Source organism: Macrobrachium rosenbergii, chromosome 48, assembly GCF_040412425.1.
Source record: "Macrobrachium rosenbergii isolate ZJJX-2024 chromosome 48, ASM4041242v1, whole genome shotgun sequence".
NCBI classification, from domain to species: Eukaryota; Metazoa; Arthropoda; class Malacostraca; order Decapoda; family Palaemonidae; genus Macrobrachium; species Macrobrachium rosenbergii.
The window spans coordinates 26,848,189-26,865,585 of NC_089788.1; the positions used below are offsets into that span (position 1 = coordinate 26,848,189).

The 17,397-nt window shown below is 37.5% G+C and overlaps 1 long non-coding RNA gene across 1 annotated transcript; it reads left to right on the forward strand.

Annotated features, from left to right (window-relative positions):
• The first annotated feature begins 313 nt into the window (after positions 1 to 313).
• LOC136831712 (uncharacterized) lies at positions 314 to 6,260 on the forward strand. Its single transcript, XR_010850958.1, has 3 exons — positions 314 to 722; positions 5,331 to 5,586; positions 5,862 to 6,260. It is a non-coding gene; the product is annotated as an uncharacterized lncRNA (long non-coding RNA).
• Positions 6,261 to 17,397: the final 11,137 nt, after the last annotated feature.

Consider the following 17,397-nt stretch of genomic DNA (forward strand, 5'->3'; position numbering starts at 1 on the left):
TTTAAATGCTTCTGTTTGTGGGCTTATGAGGGGTTTTGTAAGGCCAAGATTAATGAAGTAAAGTCAGACACGCAGTTACCCCCCCCCCTCATAATCCATAACATTGACGACCTTAGCCAGTATCTCTTCGAGTTAATTAGCAATTAGCATCCGCTAGCTAGACTCGTAGAATTGATACGAACCTGCAACATTAATTCTCCCAAAGGCAATCTGGAACCAGGAATGCAAGGTATTTATTAGGGTAAATTTTATATCAAACTCGTGAAATAGGAAAGTGGAAAGCAGTGAATAATGCATGCCACACGTCTTGAAACTAGTGATTAGGAGTTCGTAAATTTCGTTCATAAATAATTTTAACATGAACCTCGATCACGATAAAAATAAGTTAGTGACCGCAGAATTTACGCTCTGCAAACATTTCTCTAGTGTAGACCAGTGTGTGTCGCCTTCCATCCATTGGTAGAGGGTTGAGAGTTAGTGAGTTATTGAGTTAGAGTTTTCTTGCCATTTGTATGTTGGCATACCTTGCATGAAATTAGCTAGCCGTGAGGTAGTAGTGAACCCCTAGCTATGGGTATCAATAGGAAAGTGTGCAATTTCTCTTCAATTAGGATCATGGAATTTCAGAATCAAGAAGTTAGGACAGGAAGTGCCACATTTGCAACCGCCTACCAACCTACCCAGACAGCAGTCAGACAACTCTCAGCCCACCGACATACAAGGTAGACCATCACCTCAGCTTTGTTTTAAAAAATTCATAGCCTCGTAGAATGATTATTTGTGTTTTCAATGTATTTCTTTTTTTATCTCATAAATAAAGAGAGAACCTCGAGTGTTCGGGTAGCTACTCGCTCAGTGAGCCAACGGTGCTTATAAACAATCACACCCAACCATGTGCATACTGTTTGTCTGGCCTTGAACTGTCATAACAAGACAGCCATCTTGAAGCAGCGGTCAGCTGTCAGACGCATAGACGCGAGCAACCTGGAACTGTCAAAACAAAGCCTCTATAATGGAGTCATTGGCTTGTCAAACGAATCGCAATGCTGTCCGGAAGTCTTTTCACTGTAGCGTGAAAGGAAAGCACACCCTTATTATTATTACTACTTGAGAGCGTAGTCATTCTTGATTTTAAAAAAATGGAGACTTTACATGTCCATTTATATGCTATCAGTTTATTCATTCTGTAGAGAGAGAATTCTTTTCTTAAGTTATTCCTTGTTATCCACCATTGTTGGGAGCAGGTATCATTAAATTGGCTACATGAGTTGATTCAAATATAACCATTGTCTTTCAAATACTCGAGTTCCTTGAGTAAACAAACCCAAAATTTACATGTCAGGTATAAATCTCTGGAATCACGTATTACATAAAACCACTGTCCTCAAGTGTTGATTTTCCGCTACGTCTTGGACAAGTGAATATAATTATTGCTGCAAGTAAAGCAAACCATTTAAAGTACTAGGCAGCATTTTACTGGTATTTTCCAGTCTCATATATATATCCCAATAGGGAAATATGCAAACTCATTAGTAGCCTGTACTTACTTATTGCACTTATTGTCCTGATTTTATTTTTTGTGTTATTACACAGCCTAATCTTGGGCTCGTTGTCGCCCTGGAGGTCCATGTACTTATTTTAATCTGTTCTTATTGAACACAAATCTTCATTCATAGCCGGCTCTGTATGTGCCTGTTAAGCATTTCCTGTGTTTTATATACACCAAACTTACTAAGTGCCATCGTCCACTACGTGCCATTTAATTAATTGCTTTAAGCAATCAGCCTATGCATGATTGGCTTGACTATTGATCGCCTCGTGGAAACTTAACCAAACTGTTCTTCATGAACCACTCTTACCGTTCTTCGTAACAGTCCATCGTTCCTCATGAACCAATCTGCACATTTTTTGTGCCTTGCAAACCTATTAATTGCACTTATGGGCCTTTGAATTATTCAGTTCTTCGGAACCACAGTGCACATTTGGTGCCAGTGCCATTCTTATTCCAGGGGCACTCCCATTCCCATTCCAAGTGTCACCATTCCTAAGGGACACTTCCATTCCAGTAGAGCCTTCTAAAGCCCACTTCCTTATTTTGAATCCACTCTGCCAGTGCAGTGCCATTTCCCATCCACGCCCTTTGTGTGTGTGTGACCATCCTAAGATTTTAGCATTTCTGGGGAAGATCAGACCCCACTCTAAGCATCAGCAACATGTCTGCAGCTGAGGAAACCAAAACCTTCACAGAGGCAGGGGAAACTTCTGGGAATGAAGGCGCCAGATCTAGCAAAAGTGGGTTCAAGCCCAGATCAATGCTGCCAAGAAAGAAAGAACCAAAAGGGAGGAGGAGTGCCAAGAAAGAAAAGAAAGGGAGGAAAAGTAGCTCCAAGAGAAAGAAAAAGAGTGACAGCATGAACTATTCTTGGAACAAGAAAAGAGCCAGAAGCATGACTAGATCATGTGGAGACCATCTTCTCTGAGTATAATCTGACTAACACTGAGAAGGCCATGGCTCTTGCAAAACACATGGCCGGAAAGGTTCAGAACGCCATCAATTCCTTAGAAAATGGTGGTAGGGGGAAACCTTGAGGTGGTCAGGATGGCCATAGCAACGGCATATGAGCTTATGCCTGAGCGATGAAGGCAAAGGTGGCAAGGTCTTCCCAAAGAGATCAATCAAACATGGGCCAACTGGTCCTATAAAAAGACTTGCAACTTACCAAGGTGCATTGACACTTTGGATACATTGAACATATTGGATATACTGAATCGAATGCAGCTTGAAGACTTCCTCTATTACACTCCTAAACCTTTGGCCTTATACATTGGCGAGAAGCAGCCAAAATTATTCACTGAGTGCTGCCGCTTGGCCGATGCATACGAGACGTACCACCCAGCCTCCAGCACTTCAAATAGGCGCATAGTTCCTCCTGACCCCATTGCCTCAGCAGTCCGACCAAAGAATGGACTATCTTCTAATCCACCTGTATGTACTAATTGTAAAAAAAGTAGGGCATTTAGAAGCCCAGTGCAAAGCTAAAGGGGGAACCATGTCAAAGCACCCTCTAACCAGAACTCCCAGCCTTCTCACACCATAACTGCTCCTCATAGAGATTACAGTGAAGTTTATTGTCACACACAAGAAATACGGGCATTCCTCGAATTTTAAGGATTGTCCAGGAAATAAAACTCCCACAATTATTGCCCTAGTGGCCACACATTCACCCACTTTAGGACCCCCAGCTGCAGGCCCTATTCATGTTGCACCTCCTCAAGGTGGTTACCAAGCTCAACAGGTCTCAGCTTTTGAAGACACTGGCACTCAAATCTCCCTCATAAAGCAAGACAAGGTGCCCTATGGGGGCCATTATTCAAGGAAACAAGCCTGTAACTATTGAAGGCATTAATAATTGGTGGCTGACACTCTGGACAGTCCGACTGAGGGTCACTAGACCACACAAAAGTAGGATTTGTATGATAGCCAGCCATATTCCTGGAGGCTATGACCTCCTCCTAGGACAGGACCCCTCCTCTTCAGCCCCTATCCAGGTCAGTCAAGGGTCCTACCCTGTGGGCATCGACGTCAGCTGCTGTTGTTAATTCCAACCCTGCCGTTGAGCCATAGCCAGTGCCTATGCCTGGCGAGTGTGGTGCTCCAACCAGTCAAGTTGTTGAGCCCCCCACAGAGCCAGATACTGGTTTTTGGCGAAGTGTACAACCATGGGTGTCTGGCACTTGTGGTCCCGAGGCCATTGACATCCCCTCTCCAAATCCAGTGCCTGAGCCTGCCTTAGTGCCAGTGCCTGCCTTAGTGCCAGTGCCAGCGCACAATGCCAATCTCCCTTCAGGAGATCCCAATCTAGCCCCCCGTCTTGTCTACTGGCCTGGCCCCGCTACCTGTGTCCGGCCTAGAACCAGCCCAAAGTTCAGTAGAGTCTTTTCATGATTCCCATGACCTCACTGGAAGCTCGTTCCCTATCACAGCCTCACAAGCCATGCCCAAGTTGGTCCTTGTAACCTGTGAACCTCTGACACCTCCACCCAACTCGTTGACTTCATCGCAGTCCCCAGAAGACAAGACTCTGGTGAATGAACCTTCCTCTTTAAGCTGGTCACCCACACTGAGGCCATGCCACAAAAGCTAGCAGAACTAGTTAGCACCACCACTGGCCTGGCTGTCAAAGCAGCTGAGGCGGTAGCCTACTAAGTGCCTGTTCCGCAAGCAGCAGCAAAATCCATATACCTGGCCCAAGGATCATCTTGGTCTAAGGCTTAACAAAATCCAAAGAAGAAGAGAAGTAGAGGGCGTAGAAGGTCCAGGTAACCTTACTAGAGCCACTGGGCTCTCATGGCGCTCGTATCATATAGCTGCAACAGTGCCTCATCTTAATAGAGCAATCCTAGCCTCTGATCCAGAAAAAATGTCTAGGGTTGTCTCCTACACTAGTTAGTATTGTTGTATTGAGAAAATTTATTTTGTACTTCGCTAAGTCTGTTCTTTAGCCCCAACAAGCTGAAGAGCATGTCTTAGCCATCTTAGCATTTCTGTTGCATTTTTGTATTATTTTGTAGCATGTATCATAGAATAACTAACTTGTGTCTTTCACTATCTTCATTCTGATAGACTTGTATTATTAACATACTTCATGTCCATGTACATTATGTCATAGATTGAATGACTCCTTTGTAATTTAAATTATTCTCTGCACGTAGCTAGTTATCATTTTGGGGCCGCATTAGCTTAGTTCTGTGTGAAATTCAGTCAGCTACTTTATGACCTTGAGTCGATAGCATTGCCAGTTCATTTTATTCCATAGACAGTACCTTTAAATAAATGCAGACACCCCTTACTCTAGCATTAGGGACATCAAGTTAAGTTAGCTAGCAAGCTCACTCCTCCTCAGGGGATAAGTTAGGGTTATATCTCAGACTATTTCCATTTGCATAGGCAAGGACCCATTGGGAGGAAGTACTTAACATAACCGATACCAGCGGCTTGCTAGCGCAGACCTTCATGCCCAAAAGGGAGTGGAATGTCTGCTTAAAGGGTGAGCTTCAATGGTTATCGTTGCAGGATCGCTAACTCATAAGAACCTTATGGGGAAAATACCAGAGAGTAGGGGTACAGGCAGGCCCACAAGCCTTGGAGTGTGAGTTGAGTTTTAGCAATTATCATTCGCACCCCTCTTCAAGGGTTGGGTTTTATGGGTCCCAGAGGAACACACCTGGGATAGGTAGCTGTTTCCCCTGTCTTATTCCTCAAATTTAACTAAGCCCCTGCTGAGTTTCCTCATTTTACTGACCGTAGACCTCTTTCCTTGATTCCCAAGCATGCGCTGACATTGCCATGCGAAGCAATGCCCCTGGTAACAAATGAGGCCATATAAGACGAGGGTAGCCTCCATCTTCAGCTCAGTTGACTCACAACCACAGGAAATCTCTGCCCAAACAAATCCCTAGCCATGGGGCTGTGGAACTCACCTTTTCTCACACTGGACTGGTTGTGCCATTCCCAGATGTCGCCGATAAATTTGGATCACCGCAACATAACGTCGCATGTGCAAGCAATAACAGGAAGCAAAGATAGTATGTGCCTTGGAGGGGAAATTGGTTGGCTAGTGTCTTTTTCTTTGACTCGCTTTTATCATCTCACTCTCGCATTTCAACGCTCAAGTAATCTTTTATCTCTTTGACTTAAGCAGCAACCATGCTATACCTGGTGTGTAATTCCTTGACCAGTGCATAAGTAATTCTCGCCCCTTGCTAAGAAGTGAGTAAAGAAATTCCCTCCAATTCTTGCATTAACTCATTTAGAGATTGTAATTCGGTAATAGTCTTATCTGGAATTGTTTCATTTCCAGGAGTGTTATCAGTGCAGTCACCTATGTAGCCGTACCTCTGTGTTCCCGACTGCCTGAAGAAATCTGATCGTACCAAGGCTGGTAGAATTTCGCAGCCGTTTGGGCTTAATGACTACTTGCAAGTGGCTATGTACATGTACCCTTTGGGACATTGATGCATTAATTACCCATTCATTTGATTCCTGTTGTGCCCTGTTCCCACTTACTTTAGTGAGATTATCCATTAGTCCACAGTGAATTTACTGTTATTTGCGTAAAATAAATCAGTGGTAAGAAGCAATTTCTCACTTGGCGACCTACCAAATATTAATTATTCTTATTCTTTAAATTATTCCGTTTGTGGGCTTATGAGGGGTTTTGTAAGGCCAAGATTATTAAAGTAAAGTCTGACACACTTTTACCCCCTCTCATAATATATATATATATATATATATATATATATATATATATATATATATATATATATATATATATATATATATATATATATATATATATATATATATATATATATATATATGTATATATATATATATATATATATATATATATATATATATATATATGTATATATATATGTATATATATATATATATATATATATATGTATATATGTATATATATATATATATATATATATATGTATATATATATATATATATATATATATATATATATATATATATATATATATATATATATATATATATGTATATATATATATATATGTATATATATATATATATATGTATATATATATATATATATATATATGTATATATATATATATGTATATATATATATATATATATATATATATATATATATATGTATATATATATATATATGTATATATATATATATATATATATATATATATATATATGTATATATATATATATATATATATATATATATATATATATATATATATATATATATATATATATATATATGTATATATATATATGTATATATATATATGTATATATATATATATATATATATATATGTATATATATATATATATATATATATATATATATATATATATATATGTATATATATATATATATATATATATATATGTATATATATATGTATATATATATATATATATATATATATATATATGTATATATATATATATATATATATATATATATATATATTTATATATATATATATATATATATATATATATATATATATATAATATATATATATGTATATATATTATGTATATATATGTATAGGATATGGCTATAAAACTGACCATTTTATATATAGTGTAATCAGCTAATATTGTATTTATATATATTTATATATAAATATATTTATAAAATTTATAACAAATCCAATAAACCTGGCTATAAAAAAATTGTAATCAGCTAAATTTGCACGAAATTTTTTTAAACCTCAAAAATTCTTTTTTTTTTGGCAACATTATTTACCACTTAACTATATCTACTGTTGTTCACGATATATATATATATATATTATATATATATATATATATATATATATATATATATATATATATATATATATATATATATATATATATATATATATATATATAATATATATCACACATTACCACAGGTGAAAAATAAGAGATAGGGTGTAGGTCCTGACTGGTTTCGAATTTATTTCCAAGCCATTGACGATGGACTGATACATAGTATTAGAAGTCACAAATATATATACTACAAAAACAGTACAGTACTGACAAACATACACAACCGTTTGAGACTACAGATCCACCCACAGGTGGGTGTCAAGGTAGGAGCAGCCTTCAAGACTCATTTGGCTAAAAATCACAATATACTCTCAGGGGACAATACTGATAAACGCACCGAACAAGGGAGACTACAGATCCACACCTGACAGGTGTCAGGGAGGTGGGGTTGGAAAACTCATTAGCAATGCTACCCTCGTACTGTGTTTACAAATATGATAATCTTATTTCCATACATCTCTACTGCCTACCTTAAAATTTAAACAATTTACAAATTTCTTTTGATATTAAAGGATCAAGTTTTATACATCCCCTGACTGATATTCATATTATGGCTGTAACTTTCTTTAACATAGCTAAATTCAATATTATTCCTTCCTTTTTGCCCCTTCCCAGTTGATAGCATGATTGTTCTCACTAACATGTACAAAAATACCACTGTTCCCCTGTGCATATCTCACACATTTTTTTTATGCTGTTCTATTCTATTTTCCAGTGCTTTACCCATTTTTGGCCAATATAAAAGTTTCACAAGACTTACATGGAACTTTATATACACACCCTTTAGTATTGTCAGGAGAGTTCTTGATAACTACATGTTTCGATGTTTTACTGTTCTTAAGTGCGACATTAGCACCAAAATTTTCAAGAAGATGGGGATATCTTTCATACTATTATTGTAAGGCAGTACAAGCAAATATTTTGTGTTGTAAGGTTCTTTTTGGTTGTGATACATAGTCTTTTTTGCCGTTTCTAATGCATTGTTTAATACACTGTCAGGATATTTCAATTTCTTGCCTTATTCCTAACCTTATCTATTTCCTCATCGATGTATTCAGGGCTACATACACTTAATGCTCTTAAAAACACAGATGAAAACACTGAGGACATACAAAAAAGGTAAGCACCCATCGTTTTCCATTTCCATAGTGAATTTAGTTGATGATACTAATTGATTTAACTTGGCAAAAAAAGTTATTTACATCTTCGCTCCCTGGCCAAACACAAATTATGTCGTCAACATACCCAACCCATCTCACACACTACTGGCAACCAGTTCGGTTTTAAAGCAAACCACTCAACCGACACCTGCATCTGCATCTACATCATGAAAGAAGTGCTGAACTATTACCTATCATCAGCCTCTCCTGTTTTCCTTTGTAGATGTGACAAAAGCACTTGACAGAGTAAACTACCTGAAGCTCTTCCTGAAGCTGCACAAACGAGGCACACCCCTATATCTAACTGGCATTTTATGTTGTTGGTTCCCCACACAGCAATTCTGCGTCAAATGAGGTAACGTATTGTCGTACACTTTTGGCTCCCTAAACCGGTTCCGGCAAGAGGACATTCTCTCTCCTTACCTGTTTAACACGTACACAGATGCCCTGAATGTCAAATTGAACTCACTCCCAATCGGATGCTCTATCAACGAAACAACAATAAACAACCTCTGTTACGCCAACGATATGGTTCTGATTTCCCCATCAATGCAACGTCTCCAGCGACTCATCGACACCTGCCGCCAATGTGCAGAGAATCTGATATCCTATACAACGAAACCAAGACCCAGTGTGCAGTATGTCGCTGCTCCCGAGATCGCTCAAGCATATTGCAGAACCACAAATTTTCCTCGGAAATCATCGTCTGGAATTCGTGCATGAATTTCCGTATTTGGGCCACATTATCACAGACGACCTAAAAGATACGGCAGACAGAACAGAGGCGTCGTAAACTATGTGCAACTGGCAACAAGATTGCAAGGAGGTTTGCCTTCTGTCACCGAGACAAGAAACTGCTGCTCTTCCGCTCGTACTGCTACAGTATGTATAGGTGTTCCCTTTGGACGAACTATACCCGAGAGATCATGAGACGTATCACAGTTGTTCACAAAGACATTCTGAGGCGCCTCACAAACACTCCTTGCTATCACTCCGCCACGCAGATGTTCATAGAAAACCGCCTGGATAACTTGAAAATCATTGTGAGGCGAACAATGTCCAGTCTGATCACCCGTCTGAGAAACAGCAGCAATTCGCTCATACAAAGCTTCCTAAGCAGTGAGGCAAGAAGAAGATCTAAATTGTGGGAAACATGGGATAATAAGGCGTTTGTTCCCTAAATGACTTATTCTCTGTTTTTGCAATTATGAAGTGACACCTCCAGATTCTGTCATTATTATTATTATTATTATTATTATTATTAGTATTATTATTATTATTATTATTATTATTATTATTATATTTCTACGTTTCTTGTTATTATTGGTATTTTTCCTTTTTTTTATTATTACTGTGTTTAATATCATTGTAGAGCTTTGCAATTTTCAATTTTCGTATTTAGCCTTCTGAGCCTGACTTCTGTAACCACCTAAGGTCCCTAGCTGGAAATTAATCGTTTTCAATCTGTATTTTTAATTGTTATCATTTTCAACATTTTTTGTTTACTATTATTCCCCATATAATTACTGTCATTGCCATTATTATGAATCCTATGTTTTCCTACTTCTTCGGCAACTGTGTGGATACTGCCGATTATTATTTTTATTATTATATATCATGTTATCTTATGTTTCTAGATTGTGTGTATTGTATTTGTATATTCCATGTATATAGGCCCTGAGCTGAAATAAAGATTATTATTATTATTATTATTATTATTATTATTATTATTATTATTATTATTATTATTATTATTATTATTATTACCTGATAATGATTCAAGATATCACTAACATTCTGTCAGCAATTAAATCAGACTGGCTTTGCAGTCATCACCATGACTGAAATTTATTGCTCCATAAAAGCTCTTGATCATTACCAAAATGTATACTACCTTTATATCTATGAACAGACAAAGATAGCTATGTATGGCCCTCAAGTATTCAGAACAACAGTCCATATCATACAGCCTTGATTGTAACCAGGAATGCCCCTAATCCTTGATTTCAATCTTTATCATTCATACCTGTATTTAAATATTTTGTAGCTCAGCATTTTCCATAACCTGAATATATTCTGTTGTTTTAACTCTAAAATTTTCTCTCATTAAGGAGCTTTGTCCAATAACTGAATCCACACTCTAGAGGGTAAAAAGAATTATGCTACACCAGCAAATGGGGCCTGATAATACAATAGCTTCAAATCCTTGGTAAAACAAAATTTCAGTTTTTATAGTTGTGGACATTACTAGAACTTATTTCCTGTTTGTATTATTAATTAACCCTAACATCTGGAGCCCCTGAAACCCTGAACACACACTAAATCAACCATCTCTTCATCCCAGCACTAACACCTAACAGTAACCAGATTTTTACAGCTAATGCAACCATAGTATTAATTATATATCACAGTGACCTGACAGTAGTCAGGTTTTGTTTGTGACCCTCGCACTGATTACATTATAAACTCTCTTTGCAGTCTCTACAGCATAAATCGTTAAAATAAAAAATAAAAACATTATAGAGGCAATGTAATGGACAATAGCTAAATTCTACATTCATAGTTATAACTACAATACGAAGAGAATATACCCTGTCAAGAAGATAACCTTGATGAAATGAAATCAGTCGCTGCTCTGAGAAGGCAGCTGTGGGCAAATCATCTGATAGCCGACTTACCTGGTGCTAAGGGTTAAAACTGATCGTTAAGAGTTTTGACACGCCCCTAAGATTGTTTTGCAATGGATAACTGAAGGGGTGGAAGAGACCTTTCATAAGTGAGGTTCGGAAAGGGACAATTTTGTGTGAAACTGTAGCACAGGTGCATAAGACAGCGGAATCGTGAGCGTGATGCAAAAAAAAGAAAAAAAAATATAAGTTTTCGCAACTGAATTACAATACAAATAGAGACAAGGTGGTTTATCTATGAAAAAAAAAAAGTTGACAGAGCTTTTTTCCTCGCGTGTTCGTCTGCCTTTTTGTGCAATTCACTTATAAACAAGGCGCTTTCACTTTGACAAAAATTAACTAATCGTCTCCTCGTCGCTGCTTGTCTGCGCAGTTCAATTTGGAAAAAAACACTTAAATTCGACAGTGAAACTAATTTTGTAACTTTAACGTGTCGCTATGACAAAAAGCATGCTTAGTTACAACAAGAGTTTAAACAACCAACGTGTACAACATCCAAACAAACGTAACCGTATCGGCCGCCGAGATACAGTACGGTTTGTCGCGCTGGCTTCACCACCGGTCCACGTCACTTTCAGAATCACAACCAGGATGTGCTCTTTTTCCCTTTCTTTCCGAATTTCGATAAGTAGTACCTTTCATTCCAAAGGAAAAACTTAACTGATAAACAACCAGACGAGGACGTTTTCTGTATGTCATTAAAATCTCAAGACGCCATGAGATCAGAGACCTTTCAAGGAAAAAGTGGAAAAGTGAGGAAGAAAAGTAAAAATCAATGAAAGGATAGAACACCGGCGAAACAAGTGTTTAACTCCAAGTGGAATGTGTCAACTACGAGTATGTGGTAAGAAGTAGCAGACCCTCCACCAAACTGGGAGAAGGGAGGGAGGGAGGGAGGGAGGAGAACAAGCGGGTATATGAAGGAATATGGGGCTTTAATTTTAAAGGCACAAATACAAGAAAAGAGTGAACCGTTTTAAAAGAACCCATCATGTAAAAATAATTTTTCATAATACAGTGTAAGCAACTGCACATAAGTGCAGCACTGAGACGACTTAAAGTATTTTCAAATAATTTCGAGAACGTTTGAAAATTTAGATAAGGGAGAGATAGGGAGAGATAAGGCAGATAAATCTAAGTTGATAAAAGTTTTTAAAAATGACAAACCTAGCAAGGCAAGGAAGGGTGGAATACATACAAATTTACAATTAAATTCGAGCATGACATCACGGAGTTAAAAAGGAAAATATACTACTTGGAAATAAAAGCAGAGAGAAAGGTTTACGAGCAAATGGATCCAAGAACAAAAATGGAAATAGCGGAAATAGGAAGTTGCTGTCTGAAGAGAATGCGACCTGCATCAAATGAGTAGGTATTTTGAAGAGCTATGCAGTGCATAAGATACAAAAGAGGCTCATCTGAATAATCAAATGCTGGAAAAACTGAAAGGCTCCTGGTGCATAAGTAAGGTGCTGCAACATTGTGATGTTAGCCCCAATGAGTGGCTGACATGGGGATGCAAGATATGCCTGGATGTAAGGAAAGGTCTCAAAGGAATGAGCAGAAGAAATAATTTGTTCTTTTGTATGGGGGAAAGATAATGGAGAGGATTGCACGAATTACAGTATAAGGACACATCATTAACAATTAGACTGTAAAGTAACATACCTGGTAGATATGAGAATCAATGAGAAAGAACAACTTGAGCTTACAAAAAGATGAAGGCCTGTTTGTGAAACATTTGCAGTGCAACAAAATGCATTTGGCAAAACTTGGATGCATAATCTTGTATACGAATTAATGGCCATGCAATATGGAGGGTGCAGGGGATGTTTGGTGTAAAAAATAGTGTTACAATATTAACATTTACTGTGCTCTATCTAAGTTATAGATCATATCTATGTATCAGTTTTAAATGCTCAATAAAGATGAAAAAGAGCCGGCTTCTTCACACTTTAATTAAGTACCATCACACGGTGTCAGGTGCAAGGACAACAGACACAAGCCCCAGGACCAGGATGCAAAGGTAGTTTATTATGATTTACAATAAGCATCGCTGGAATATAAATGAAAGTAACTATCACTTAACCTAGCCTAGGCTATCCCCGACAACAACATGACTACAGCAAACTTAGGCACACCTGACAAGCTTTCACTCTCAGGCGATACTGAACCGGAATGGCGCTTTTTCAAGCAGAAACTTAACTTGTATATCCTAGCAGCAGGTTTGAATAATAAGCATAGTGATGGACGTGTTGCACTATTGCTTACCTTAGGAGGGGACAAGCTCCTAAGGATTTACAATACCCTAAGTTTCGGGCCACCAACCGCCGATGCTAAATGGTGTCACGATTGACCCATCTAAAGTATTAGACACTGTGATTTCAAAGTTTGTTGCATACTTTGCACCCAGGAAGCTAATAATTGCTGCACTATGTATGTTTAGAAGTTGCAAGCAGAATCCTGGTGAATCACTAGACACATATATGACTAGGCTAAAAACATTGGTGAAGAACTGCAATTATGGTATTGAAAGAGATGATGTCCTCCAAGACCAGTTGGTGTTTGGCTGCATTGAAGACAGGTTTAGGGGGAAATTTTTACGTTTAGAAGCACTTAGTTTAGCAGGTGCTCTTTCGATTTGTCAGTCACATGAATCGTCCACGACGCAGATGTCCATTATTCGTACTGAACGTGAGGATGCCACAGCTATCGACAGAGCGCAAAGAAACACTACCAGCAAGTCTAGGTTTAACGATCACAAGGAACGGAAAACTGATAGGCCTGCAACCAAAGTCAAGTCAGTGGACAGATGCCGTTACTGCAGTAACAGTCACATCTGGGACATTAGGAAGTGTCCAGCTTATGGCAAGACCTGCAGTTATTGCAAGAAGAGGAACCACTTCAGGTCTTGTACGATATGTTTCGATAGAGTCTAGGAAAATTCATCGATAACAATTCATCGACAACAATTCATCGATTAGCAATTCATCGACCAAGCAATTCACCGATTCATCAATTTATCGATTGACTACTTTGGTCATTTAATTTGCATTGCCTTTAGTTTTTTAAGTGGTTTGTTTGTAACTTCAGTCATTTAGCTTTCGTCTGTTGCCCTGAGTTTGTTTGTTTGTTTAATAATAATAATAATAACAATAATAATAATAATAATAATAATAATAATAATAATTATTATTATTATTATTATTATTATTATTATTTATTATTATTATTATTATTATTATTGATAGAGGTCAAAGAAAAGTTTACAGGAATAAAAGATAAAGTATTTATTATTCACATAATCATTTTTTGTTTTGATATAACAATGATCTGCAAAAGAATATGGAAATAAAACAAATTCAAAGAAAATGTTAAAATACATAAATTCAACCTTTATTCTTATGTCTTGAAAAATGTTGAAATATGAATATCTTTAAAAAGAAATTTTCATTCAATTGTAAAAGGAAAACTTTTTACTAATTAAAAAGAGATGTTATGCGCTAAGCCCCTCAAGTAGCCAATGACAGGCTCACTAGCATCATAGTTCAATACAATTCTTTTTATCCGTTTGGCAGAGTCACGGTATTTCCGCTTTTTCAAAGGGGGCTCTTGTCCCGCAAGGTATTGTTCAATTTTGGCATTGCTCAATGTTTGTTCCCGTTTGATGCACTCCACAAACTTCCAAATGTTAGGATGGTAAGATGTGAGCTGCGCCTCAAAACCCCGATGCCAGCCCTCGACTGAGTTGTTGGTTTTAGGTAGATCTTCCAAAACGGCTTGATACACATTCCACATTTTATGTGGAAACTGAGGAGGTCGACGTACTAGTCTTCGATCAGGCCGACCTATCCAGGTATCCTCCATGTAATCGACAACTGGTTGTGCTTCAAGAGGTATGGCTTAATGCAAAGTCTGCGTCGGTCTCGTACCTTTGCTTAAAGCCGTTTGACTGAATCGATCGCATAATGCATTGAGAAAAGTGAAAAAAACACCCACGTTGCTGTGTGGTGCTAAACACTTCACTAACAGCCTTAATCATAGCTTTTTCATAATCTAGTGTTACTGTTAACGGTGCTTGCATACGATTAAACTTTTTGATATTTTCTAGTAATGTTACGTAATTTCTATTTGATTTTCCAGGTAACAAAGCGTATACTAAAGGAATAGATGTATTTTCTTCCAGTCCATGGAGTGTGTATAATTGATAAAACAACAAAGGCACCGATTTAAACGTTCCGTCGGCGTACCAATGTTTGCACTTTAACGAGAGTTCAAGACTTTTCTTTGTCGCAAAGATTAATATTCGGTCCTCAACATTTCCAGAATCAAAATACAAAAACTCGTCGCCATTTGACAACTTTGTCAATCCTTCCGGGAAAGTTATGTCTTTTCGATGTGTTGGAAGGCTAGGTCCATCTTACTTCTTAAATCCGATATTTCTCACAGTTCTTTTCATACAGTCAGTGCTTGGAAGCTTACCAATTGCTGCTTGACTGCATTCTCTAAGAACATCGGACAATAGGGCATGAGCTGACTCCGTTGTACTTTTTGCCTTTTCGCGAATTTTCTCACAGACTTTCGCTGCTTCGACACTTGCTGCATTAGCAGCGTGATTATGTTCATTTGATTGCCTTATTATCGTGTTTCCGCATGTACTCACTCGAGCTCGACAGTTATTTTTATAGTATTTCTCACACTTGCAGTGCACAGTCTCTTCGATCTTCTTTTTCTATAGAACAGATGGCCGCACACAAACAGTTTTTTCTGCCTTTTTCTGTTTCAACAAACTGAATATCCATCCTCGAGGGCTTGAAGATAAGAACTAAAGCATTTTTGTTTCTCTTTAAAAGGAAAATCTCGTCATTTTGTTTTTATTTTTTTGTAAATAGATGAATTGTTATATTGGTGGTTTGCTATTTTTAACTTTTATTTTTCTGTAAATAGATGAATTGTTGAATAGGTTATTTGCTTTTTAAACCTTTGAATTAGGTTTTTATTTTTTCTGTAAATCGACGAATTATTGAATCGGTAAATTGCTTGGTCGATGAATTGCTAATCGATGAATTGTTGTCGATGAATTGTTGTCGATGAATTGCTATCGATAAATTTACCGCATACGGTTTCGATAATGTGCTGCCGACTGATAAGAAGCTGCAACCTGCAATGTGGTTGCAAGTCAGTTGGCTCTCTGTTCTCTTAGAATAAATGTCACTGTAGAATATCATCTCACTGCAAGCCCAACATGGTGCAGCGAGTTTTCGGGCCAAGTCATGCCCCTGATACACTGACCACGCCATACTGATGTTTTTACTGATGGTCTTAGTGAATTACCAGTAGCAATTTCCAGTTGTCGTGTACCTAGTAGCTTGAAGACTAAAGTCAAACAAAAATAGTTAGACTTCGAAAGGCAAAATTAAAAGGCTGAATGAAAAGATTTTATATCTAGATGTGAAATTTGCAATAAATATCAAATTGTTCAACAAAAAGTTGGTGTAGACCTCTTTGAGCTTAAGGGACAGTTTTTCGTTGTATCTGTTGATTATTATACCAATTTTTGGGAAGTTGACAGGTTAGAAAATACCAAAACATCTGATGAGATTCGTAAATTAAAGCCGCACTTTGCAAGGTACCCGGGTCTCCCTCAGCACTCATAAGTGACTGTGGTTCTCAGTTCACTAATACAGACTTTCGAAAGTTTACAAAGGAATGGGATATCGAACACCAAACAACAGACCATAAGCATTCACAGTCCAGTGGATCAGCAGAATCTGCAGTCATAATGGCCAAGAGATTGATTAAGAAGGCAATAGATAGTGGTAAAGATCCATTAGCCATGCTTGATTACAGAAACACACCAACTCAAGGTACTGATTTTAGCCCAGCACAACGCAGCTTAGGCAGGCGCACTCGCACACTACAGTACTTCCCACTTCTTCAAATTTATTAAAATCTAAGGTAAAAAGAGTTGGGACAAGGGTACTGTAGTAGATGAAAGGTCATATAAGGTCTCATTTGATAATGGCATAATAAGACGTAACAGGGTACATTTGAGGAAAACCAATGCGTCTGATCATGTCAACAGCAAAGAGCATGCCACTGTAAATAGAGATGATAATGAGACTGTGTGAAAATGACCCAAGTAATGTTAATGAGAATTATGTATT